This window comes from Somniosus microcephalus, chromosome 10 (genome assembly GCF_052327205.1).
Source record: "Somniosus microcephalus isolate GS21.2 chromosome 10, FLI_Smic_1.0, whole genome shotgun sequence".
Taxonomy (NCBI): Eukaryota; Metazoa; Chordata; class Chondrichthyes; order Squaliformes; family Somniosidae; genus Somniosus; species Somniosus microcephalus.
Window position 1 is genome coordinate 167680703 of NC_140996.1, and position 11481 is coordinate 167692183.

The following is an 11481-nucleotide window of genomic DNA, read 5'->3' on the forward strand; positions in this document are numbered from 1 at the left end:
TAAAACTCCTGGTCGGCCTTTCATTCATATTCTGAAACTGCCTGTTCTCCACATCTCTTCTGACGTTTGGCTTAACCAAATCCAAGCGGCATCGTAGTCTTCGATTGAGGAACATCATGGCTGGAGTTTGGTTGGTAACCGCATGTGTCGCATTCCGGTAGGCAAACAAGAAGTTATCCACCTTGTGTTGTAGGGGTATATCTTCATTACACATCGCCTTGATAGCCTTCTTGAATGTTTGAACAAACCTCTCGGCCAATCCATTAGTGGCTGGATGATATGGGGCGGATGTGTAATGCTTAACACCATTGTTCTTTAAGAACCTCCGGAACTCTTCAGACATAAACTGTGGTCCATTGTCAGAGCAAATCTGTTCAGGCAGCCCATTCCTGGCGAATATGGTTCGTAAGACTGTGATAGTTTTTTCTGTGGTGGTTGAGGACATTTTTATTACCTCTGGCCACTTTGAATGTGCATCCACCGCAATTAAAAACATAGAGTCCATAAAGGGACCAGCAAAATCAATGTTCACCCTTTGCCATGGAGATGAGGGCCACTCCCATGGATGTAGAGGGGCTTGTGGTGGGGCGTTTTGGACCTTCTGGCATCCTGTACAGCTCTTGGTCATCTCTTCGATTTCTCTATCGATTCCCGGCCACCACACAAACGCTCTGGCTAAGTTCTTCATTTTTACCCCTACCAGATGACCCTCATGAAGCTCATTGAGCACTCTATCCTTCAATTTGGGTGGAATTACTACTCTGGATCCACACATCAAGGTTCCTCTGCACACTGACAGCTGTTCTCTTCTCGGCGAGAATGCTGGCAGCAGTGGTTTACCATGTGCTGGCCATCCCTTCACCGTTAAATCATAGACCCAGGAGAGTGTCGGGTCATTTTGTGTTTCCTTTTTTATGTTTGCATTCGTCACAGGGAGACATTCGACTATAGTCGAGTGGAATAACTCCACTGGATCCACTGCCAGTTCTTCTTCCACTGTCGGCAACGGTAGGCGCGACAACCCATCAGCATTCCCATGCTGTTTAGTTCCTTTGTACTCAATGTCATATTGGTGTGCCCCTAGGAAAAGGGACCACCTCTGTAGCCGTTGTGCCGTCATTATTGGTACGCCCTTCTGAGGGTTGAAAATGGAGACGAGAGGTTGATGATCAGTTAGTAGAGTAAATTTCTGACCGTGCAGGTAGTGATTGAACTTCTTCACCCCCCACACCAGGCTGAGGGCCTCTCTGTCAATCTGGGCGTAGTTACGCTTGGCTGAAGTTAACGAGTGTGACGCGAAAGCTATCGGCCTCTCTGAACCATCAAGGAATTTATGTGACAGTACCGCCCCAACACCGTAGGGAGACGCATCACACGCCAGTCTTATCGGTAGTGATGGGTTGTAGTGAGCCAATACTTCTCTTGAAGTGATTAGGTCCTTACTCTTCTGAAAGGCCCGCTTACATTCATCGCTCCATTTCCATGCTACTCCCGTTCGTAGTAGGGTGTTCAGTGGATGCAGAATTGTGGACAAATTCGGTAAAAACTTATGGTAGTAATTCACCAATCCGAGGAATGACCTCAGTTGCGACACATTTTCAGGCGCTGGAGCCTTAACTACCGCTTCAATTTTGTCAGGGGACTTATGCAACCCCTCTTCATCAATCATGTGGCCACAATACGATATCTGTTTCTTAAAAAACTCGCACTTAGGTCGATTGGCTCATAGCCCATGTTCACGTAGTCTAGTGAGCACCTGCTCTAGGTTGGCAAGGTGTTCACTGTCATCTTCACCTGTCACTAGGATGTCGTCCAAGTAACACTGAGTCCCCGGAATCCCTTGCAGGACTTGTTCCATCACTCTTTGCCATATCGCCGGAGCTGATGCTACTCCGAATACCAGTCGATTATACTGGTAAAGACCTTTGTGAGTGTTTACCGTGAGATATTTCCTAGAGGATTCTTCAACCTCCATCTGCAAATATGCTTGCGCTAGGTCAATTTTTGTAAAACTTTTCCCTCCAGATAGTGAGGCGAAAATATCTTCTATCCTCGGAAGAGGATACTGTACTGTGTGAAGGACTGGGTTCACAGTCACCTTGAAGTCCCCACAGATGCGAACCTTCCTTGGCGCCTCAGACTTATTGTTTAACGTTTTCTTCATGACAGGAACGATGGGTGTTGCCCACTCGCTTCAGTCTACCTTAGATAACACGCCTGCCTTCTCCAGATTCTCCAGCTCTGCCTCGACGGCTGGGTGAATTGCATATGGTACCGGTCTTGCTTTGAAAAACTTGGGAATTGCATTCTCCTCTATTTTTATCGAGGCGGTTACACCTTTAAGAGTGCCCAGTTCTTGTTGAAATACCTCTTTGGCGTCAGCTAAGATTGTTGACAATCGTCCAGGAGTGACGTCGTCATCCTTTTTACCAGCCACCGTCAGTGCCTGAATGGAGTGCCAGTCTAAACTTATCTTTCTGATCCATTCACGTCCCAATAACGGTGGTCCACCATCTTGCAGAATGTAGAGATACAATTTCCGTATTTTCTTGCCGTTGTATTCGACAGGCACCCTTATTTTTCCTCTGGGGTATACTTTTTGCCCCGTATACGTCCTCAAGGCAATGGATGTCTCTCTCAAGGGTATGTGTGAGAATAGCCGCTCGTAGTCTCGTCGATTCATGACGGTTAGAGCTGATCCTGTATCCAATTCCATTTTGACTTGGGACCCTGCTATCGTGAGGGTGACCCAAATGGTTCGGTGATCCTCTTTTGCGATTACGTTGTGAAGTTTGAGACATCTTAGTCTCTTGTTCCCGGATTCACTATCGCTCATCTGGTCTTCGGAACTACTGTCCGTCATCTATTGTACTTTCCTGTACGGTTCCTTAGTAGCCTTTTTGTTGTCATTGGTCTTCTTCCCAGACCTGCAAACTCATGCAATGTGTCCCATCTTTCCGCATTGCCTGCATATTTTGTCCTTGGACCAGCAGTCCTTCTGGTCATGGTTTGTTCTGCCGCAGCGATAACATTTTGCAAATCCCCGTGTTATTTCGTGGGTGCCGTATTCCTGTGGCTTTTGTTGTATTTCCGCAGCTCCCCTTGCTGCTGCTTCGTACGATACTGCCACGCTGAAAGCCTTATCTAGCGTTAGCTCTTTCTCTGAGAGCAACCTCTTCTGGGTTCCTTCACTCAGGAGTCCACAGATAAATTTGTTCCGTAAGGTATCTGCCAGTCCTGCTCTGAACTGGCAGTGCTTTGATAGCTTGCGTAGTTCCGTAAGGTAATCAGCATTGCTCTCATTTTTATGCTGATTTCTCCTGAGGAATTTAAATCTTTCTGCTATCAGCAGCGGTGTAGGATTTAGGTGTTCCTGTAGGATAGCAACAATTTCGTTAAAACTCTTCGCCTTCGGTTTGGCTGGAGTAATCAGGTCCCGCAATAGGCCGTACGTTCTTGCGCCCATTAAATTTAGCAATACCGATGCCTTTTTCTCATCGGCTATTTCGTTTGCTTCGCAATACACCTCGACTCTTTCCACATACGTGGTCCAGTCTTCTATTGCATTATCGAAGGCAGTGATATCGCCAGTCTTTGGCATCTTGAAAATCTAAGATGGCGCCTCCCGCGCTTTGCCTTCGTCCCCGATGGATCAAAATGGCGCCTCCCGCGCTTTTCCTTCTTCCCCGCCGAGTTAAAATGGCGCCTCCCGCGCTTTCCCGCCGCTGCCGCTGCTGCCAACGCTGTTGCTGGTGATTATATTTATCTTACTATCCTGTAATGGCGACGCCCTATGGTCTTCGCGCCTCCCCGATCGCTGCTGCCAATGCCGCTCTCCGTGGTATTTTTATTTTTCTATCGCGCTTCAATATTTGCTCCGTTAATTGAAGAACCGTTCCCGTCGTGGAGCGGCCCCTCTGGGACACTTCCCTCCCTCTTCTTAGGTCCGAACGCTGCCCGGCTGCGAAGCACCGGCCGCGCCCTGTGTGCTCCACCCTCTCTCTCTCTCTTTGCTTCCCGACTCGCTGCCCGGCCCCGTTATTGAGCTTCCTTTGGCACTGGATCCAGGTCCTCAGGGCAAGATTGCTGGCAGTGACCGCTTCAGCTATCTGCTCCCACTGCTTTCTGACTGTGTATCTGGAGGGCCTCCTGGCTCCCTGCAGGTAAATGAGCTGTCTCCTCTTTTCAACCTCCTGCGTTAAAGCCTCTAGTGCTGCACTAAGGCCTCTAGTGCTGCATCAGAGAACCTTGGTGCCCTTTCTCTACCCTGTTGAGCAATTACTGAGTCACAGTTGCCTGAACAAGCACTTCCAGCAGCTGCTGAATGCAACATGCTCCTCACCTGGAGTGTCAACCTAGATTTTTGTGCTCAAGTCTCTGGACTTGAATGCACAGCCTTCTGACTCAGAGGCGAGAGTGCATTGTCGGAGGTGCCTTCTTTCGGATGAACTGTTAAACCGAGGCCCCATCTGCTCTTTCAGGTGGATGTACAAGATCCCATGGCACTATTTTGAAGAAGAACAGGGGAGTTTTCCCCAGTTTCCTGGTCAATATTTGTCCCTCAATCAACATCACTAAAAAATAAATAATGATCTGGTCATTATCACATTGCTGTCTGTGGAGACTTGCTTTGTGCGACCTGACTGCCACGCTTCCTACATTACAACAGTGACTACACTTCAAAAGTACTTCATTTGCAGTAAAGCGCTTTAGGACGACCTGAGGTTGTGAAAGGCACTATATAAATGCAAGGTTTTTTTTTAAGTGTGGTATCCAACGGGAACCCATAGAGTATCTTGTATTTGCCTTCTTGGATACTGTTTATGAAAGTAATTTTCCCTTTATCCAGCTGCAAGGTAATCATTTTGACAATTGCTTGTAATCTTTGGTTTCAGTTATGTAATTTATAGCCCACTTAATGCTTGATCCACTTTGTCCTACAAATTGTGAATGGTCACTACAAACTACACTTGTTCAGAAAAAGACCTTCATTATTTGCTCTACCTTCTATTTTTGTATCATTTAAAGGTGCAGTATTGTAACTATTGCCTGATTTCATTTGAGAGTCACTGATTCATTTCAGAAAGATAATGAATGTACTCCTACAAAAATTGATCCATGCCAGAGAGTAAATACAGGCATTATAAATGTGCTTACTGAAGTACCGAAAAATGTTCACACATATGTTCTTTGGTACCATGTGACATATACGATAACTTTATTTTCAATATTTGTAAACAGTTAATATAAAGTCCATGGTAAAGTGAGTATCTCTCTTCTATAATCTACTAGCTTAAGTGCCCGGCAGTGCCGAGGCTTTTTCGAGGGAATGTTGTTGTTGGAAGAGAGAGAGAGAGAGCGACTGGGGGGAAGAGAGAGAGCGACTGGGGGGAAGAGAGAGAGCGACTGGGGGGAAGAGAGAGAGTGACGGGGGGAACAGAGAGAGCGACTGGGGGAAGAGAGAGAGCGACTGGGGGGAAGAGAGAGAGTGACGGGGGGGAACAGAGAGAGCGACTGGGGGAAGAGAGAGAGCGACTGGGGGGAAGAGAGGGAGGGGAGGGAGGGAGGGAGGGGAGGGAGGGGGAGGGGAGGGAGGGAGGGGGAGGGGAGGGAGGGGGGGAGGGAGGGGAGGGGGAGGGGGAGGGCGGGGAAGGGAGGGCGGGGGGGAGGGGAGGGGGGAGGGCGGGGAAGGGAGGGGGAGGAGGGGGGGAAGGGAGGGCAGGGGGAGGGGAAGGGAGCGCGGGGGGGACGGGAGGGAGGGGAAGGGAGGGAGGGGGGAGGGGGAAGGGAGGGCGGGGGGAGGGGAAGGGAGGGCGGGGGGGAGGGAGGGGAGGGCGGGGAAGGGAGGGAGGGCGGGGAAGGGAGGGCGGGGGGTGAGGAAGGGAAGGAGGGGGGGAAGGGAGGGCAGGGGGGGGAGGGGCGGGGGGGGGAAAAGGGGGGGGAGAGGGAGGGGGAGGGAGGGCGGGGGGCGCCCCCCCCCGAGGGTCGCCCCCCGAGGTGAAGACCGCCGATTGCGCACGCCCCCCCGCCCCCCGAGGGTCGCCCCCCCCGAGGTGAAGACCGCCGATTGCGCGCGCAGCAGGAGCTGAGACGCGACGTCTCTCTCGGCCGGCGGGCCCGGTTGCCAGGGTAACCGTGACGCTGACCAAGCCAGAGAGAGAGCCGCCGCGTCTCAGCTGCTCCTGCTGCGCGCGCGGCCCCCCACCCCCCGCCCGAGGGTCGCCGCCCCCCCCACCCCCCCGAGGGTCGCGGCCCCCCCCCCCTAAGGTGAAGACCGCCGATTGCGGCTGTGGGAGACGTCCGGCGAGCCCGGTTGCCAGGGTAACGCTAGACGCTCAGCAAGCCCCGCCCCCCGGCCAGCCAGAGAGAGACAGCGCGTCTCAGCTCCTGCTGCGCGCGCACCCTAGCGGTGCTGGGCTGAGGCTCAGCCCTCCAGCCTTCGAGTGGGGCCGGGAGGTGCCTAGCTCGGGCGTTGGGTGCGGAGGAGACGCCGAGGCTTCTAGGCCTACCTGGAGAAACGGGGAAAGGTAGGAAAATTAATGAGATTAGATAAGTTAATTACTTTCTAAATCATTTTTTTTTAAAACAATATGTGTTTTAAAAGCAACGTTTTTTTTTAAGACGCAGAAAGCGGGGAAAAAGAAAGGAAAAGTTTGGAATCAAGATGGCGGCGACTCACCTCGGTTCAGAACGATAAAGCCCGGCCACACACGCACCGATTGGCCCGGCGGCACACGCCAGCAACCCGGCGTACGATTGGTCGAGCTCGAGGTCACTCTGTCGCTAATGAGCAGATAATGAGATGTTAATGAGCGGAATGTTGAAGGTTTTTGGGATACCGCGGGTGCAATTTTAGCCCGGCCTAAACGTAAATACGCTTAAAACCGTCTCGGAAGCGTAAGCTTTCTTTGGAGGTAACGCGCGCATAGGTACGCCCTGTAACTTTCGAGTGCATACCCGCAACGCACACGCGATGACAGACAGACAGATAGACAGATAGACAGAATGACAGAAAGACAGATAGACAGATAGACAGAATGACAGAAGTACCGATTTATATATATAGATAAAATTTCACCTCAAATTGATGTAAATGAAACCTGGACAAAACATCATTCCAGCATTGCTCAAAAGGTTTCACTGTTTACATTAAGAACACAAAATTCTTTTAGATTTTGCTATGAATACTGAGCAATCCAGAGAAGAAGAAAAAGTAATGATGGATTTGAACACTCACTTTCTCATTTGACAATACTCTGCCTTCCATTCATTAAATCTTGTTTGTCAAACATCAGTCAGTCTACATTTCTGGTTCACTGTTTCCCTACCCCCTCCCCTTTCATTTTCATCTTGCAGATTCCCTGTTCATCTCTTTTACAGTCCTTATCCTTGTCTTTCACTTGTGTATTTTAGCTGTTTCTCTCTTCATGTTTCTTGTCTTTATGGGCCCAATATTCCTGTCTGCTAATTTTTGAGAAAAAGTAACTATGTGTATAATGAAAGAGTTTTCATCCTATGATTAATACAGAAATTTGGGGGTAATATTCAACTTTAGTGGAGGCACAAAAAGGGCGGTCACGGATTGGCTACTGGTTATATCCCGCCCAATTTTCCTTTCTATTGCTGGTGCTGAATTTTACCCCATTACATCTTTATTTCAGACCATTTAAAATGGAAATTTGTGTCCTTTGTCAAAAATTCAACCTGCCAGACCATTACACATTTCAGGTCTACAGTAGATGTTCTGTTGGATTCAGAGATGCCGGTCACTTCCATGTGTGGGCCTCGCATCCCTTACGATTTGGAGAGCACCTTTTCTGGCCAATGTCTAGTTAATGATAGTCTGACCTAGCCTGGATTTTATGATCTCGCACACAGTGTATGGTGCTTTCTCCTATTTTCAGAAAGTGGTCTGAAAAGCCCTCTAGTGAGATGCGACCAATCTGATTTATTTTACACAAAATATATGAATGAACAGAACATGGTTTTCACAGCAAGCTTCAATCTGTTTCTTCCTTGCTTCTTGTAGCATGGAAAATACAAAAGATACACCACGCTGCCTCTATTAATGACTAATCTCACTTGACAAGTAAGTGGTCCCTGAATTAATTGGCATTAACCTTTACTCTTATAAGATACATGCATTCATATCTCAGCCTGGAGTCTCATAACCTTGCTCACTGGCTGGAAAGTGGGATGTCTATCTCTCTTGCTGTTTCAGACTCAAAATTGATGACTAACTTCTCCAGAGAGATAAAGATAGAGATAAAAAGGTGACCTCTGACCCCTTTCTCATCTCTCTGCATTGAGGATTGGCTCACCGAGCCACCAATCAGTTACCTCCTTGAATGAGAACCCCCCCCCCCCCGCCTATGAGCTATGGCAACTACATTGTAACTTTAGTTAACCCCTCACCCCCTGATCCCTGCTGGGTGTATTGAATGAAAACCATTCTTGAAATAAAGGTATGAACTACTGCAGGGTGTGCTTGATGCCGCCCCATTGTCTCACAATTGATATGATAGATGAGAGTACACACTTTGGATGGCTGATTCATCTGATAGTCCAACTAATATACATAAACAACATTCTGGGTGGCTTGTGTGCCTTTGTGAACTGAACTTGGACTTATATCAGTAATATAATGTCAATCAGATGAAAAATGTGAATTCAAATATTGTCAGCTCTTTGAAATGTTAATATATAGAGATTGATAAAGTATAGAATGGATGAGCTTCATTTCTCTGATTTCTGAACTTTCAAGGGGAAAACTGCACAGTAAGCGATTTTAATTGAACAAGTAGCTGTCTCTGGAAGAAGTATGAATTTAATTTGCTAGCTTTACATATATTTCAAATTAATGGAGTGAGTTTTGATATGTAAGGGTAACTGTAACTGGTGACAGTAACATTTAGTATTTCTCAGTAAAATATTAATTACATTCAGAAGTGATGAACTTTCACAATATAAAATGATAAACTGTTACACTAGAAAGTGAAAATTCTCAGAGTAAAAATACTCTCTGTCTTTATAACCTTGATTTAAGGTACTGTTGTCATCAATTCCATATAAATTGTTATTTATGAAAATGTTAGAAAATTAAATTGGATACACTGTCTTAACATAAAATTCTAATTATTTTGCAAGGTAGCATGCCCCTGAAGTGCCCCGAAATATCCATGCTAGCCCGCGCTGAGGGACACCATTTGGAAGGAGTCTCTACCATTTTAAATTTACTGCCTACTGAGCATGTGTGTGGTGCTGTTGTAGGATTCGCAAATTTGGACTTTGTATTAATAAGGGTCAAATGGCAGAAGAGGCCATGATTTTAAAGACTGTTTTAAAAGAAGCCCAGAAAAAGGGGGCATACAAAATGGCTGCCATACCATGTGACCAGCTTATTGGGACACTTTAAAATGGTTCCTGCGCAACCTCAGACAGCTTTGTGGATTCAACCTACAGCAAGTTCTGGAAGCCGTTTCTGAAGAGAACGAAACCAGACCCACACATATGCATATGGATTAGATGCAGATCCAGTCAAGATCGGCCTGGAGACAGAGGCCATCAAAATGTTGACCCAGACAAAAGGGGACAATTTCATATTCATGAGAACAGCACCCAGGACTAGATAACGAGATCAGCAGGACATTAAAAACAATAAAGGTAATTCCAGACCAGAAATGGGCCTTTACCAGCTGTTTAAGACATTTTAAAATATAATGACTACCCCACTGTGCTCCCAGCCCGCCAAAAGTAAAACAAAGACTAACCTGATTTTGGGCGGGAGATGGAGGTTTCTGGAAGAAAGTATATCTGGAAGACTTTTCGGCAGTTGGACTCGCAGCATGGAGCTTGTGGACACACAGCTTGAATCCAGACACCCAGAAGAAGAAGCAGGCACTCGCAGGAGGAAGAAGAAAGCCAACATCGAGAAGGCCGTCTCGAAGCCGACGTTCCGCCCCGGGGAAGCACATCTGGAGATCATCGACCGTCCCCAGGCCGTTGCCGGAACGAAAGGCCATCGACCCAACTTGGGAGAAGAAACAAAAAAATAAAAGTCCCAAGAGAAGAAACCTTCCAGCCACCCCGGCTCGGGAGAAGAGAGAAAAGGAACCTGACGAAGCGATGGGAGCCAGCCCAAGGCTCCTCTAACCAGGGTCGAGCTGACGATCCTCGACCCCGCCGACATCCAGGCCCGCCGGTGTCCAGCCGCCCCAACCCCCACCTCAGGGGAGAGGTGTGGCGCAGCTTCGCAGGGGCTCCACGATCCACGTGGAGACGAAACGCCTGAAAGGACCAAACACAGACTCGATTTCAAAACCTTGCACTTCCTAGTGGGATTGGTGAGCATGTTTCTGGCCCTTCACAATCAGATCTAGATAGGTTTAATAAGGGGGTGGATTTAAGGGTACAATTAACATGAGTTGTTGTCCCTCGATGTTCCGTGTGTTTCCTTATTTCATAATGATCTTTGTAGAGTATAAGATGCCTGTATTTGCCTTAGTTAGTACTGTGTCGTTATGATTTGTTTGTGTGTTTTTCCCTCCCATGTACTCCCTTATCTGCTTGCATTCGATTTGATAATTTTCCTTATGCAATAAAATTTCATTTGCTTCATCAAACTTGGTCTACAAGAGTTTTCTCTGCATTGTAGTTCCTGCACCTAAGTCCAGAGTATAGAATCTAAGGAGCGAGTGGGTCGAACCACTCAAGGTTTACTGTGCAAGAGAGAGAGGCCTCTAGAGAGAGAAACCTCAGGGAAACCTCTCGAGGAAAACCCCTTACACTGTTGGGATGCAGTTGATGGTCCACTGGATTCTTTGCTTTATGAAGAGACTAAATGGGACATTGAGCACACTTTTCTACTTGGGTACTGTACTGTCATTGCATGCATTATTTGCACTTGAGCACAATTAGTTTAAATCAACATGTTGCTGTAACGTATTGTGCAACTCATAAAACATATGATTAATGTACTACATACTAATAATTCTGTGCACTCCTCTGATCTCCACAATTTCAACACCTTCTAAATTCTTCCTCCTAAATAAATCAAGGATAACTTCTTCATATGGAGTGACTTGTTTGCCATGGGGTCCACCAACAATTATATGCTGCGCTCTCCTGTTATGTGAACATTTTTCCTTTAAACAGAACAGTTTTGAGACATGGTGCTTTGGCCCATGGAAATTTCTTTCTACAATGCACTTTCTTTCCCATCATGACATGTAAAGTTTAATTTGCATATTATATTCTATTTTCAGTTCGATGACCTTACTTGCTGCATCCCTTGTTAATATTCCTGTGCTCCGTACAATATGTTAACATATTTTAACAACTAATTACTCATGGCCACATGTATCTTGACTTCCTAGTTTACAGTAATATTGCTGCCTTGCACTTTTGCTCTTTATAATGTTGTGTAACTTCTTCTATACTTTCAGCCAGGTTCTTTGAGTAGTTGAAACAGTGTTCAATCTG

The 11481-nt window shown here is 47.0% G+C and overlaps 1 long non-coding RNA gene across 1 annotated transcript; it reads left to right on the plus strand.

Annotated features, from left to right (window-relative positions):
• Positions 1 to 6260: 6260 nt before the first annotated feature.
• On the plus strand, positions 6261 to 9506 carry LOC147111835 (uncharacterized). The gene is made up of 3 exons (XR_015079858.1): positions 6261 to 6527; positions 8030 to 8089; positions 9148 to 9506. It is a non-coding gene; the product is annotated as an uncharacterized LOC147111835 (long non-coding RNA).
• Positions 9507 to 11481: the final 1975 nt, after the last annotated feature.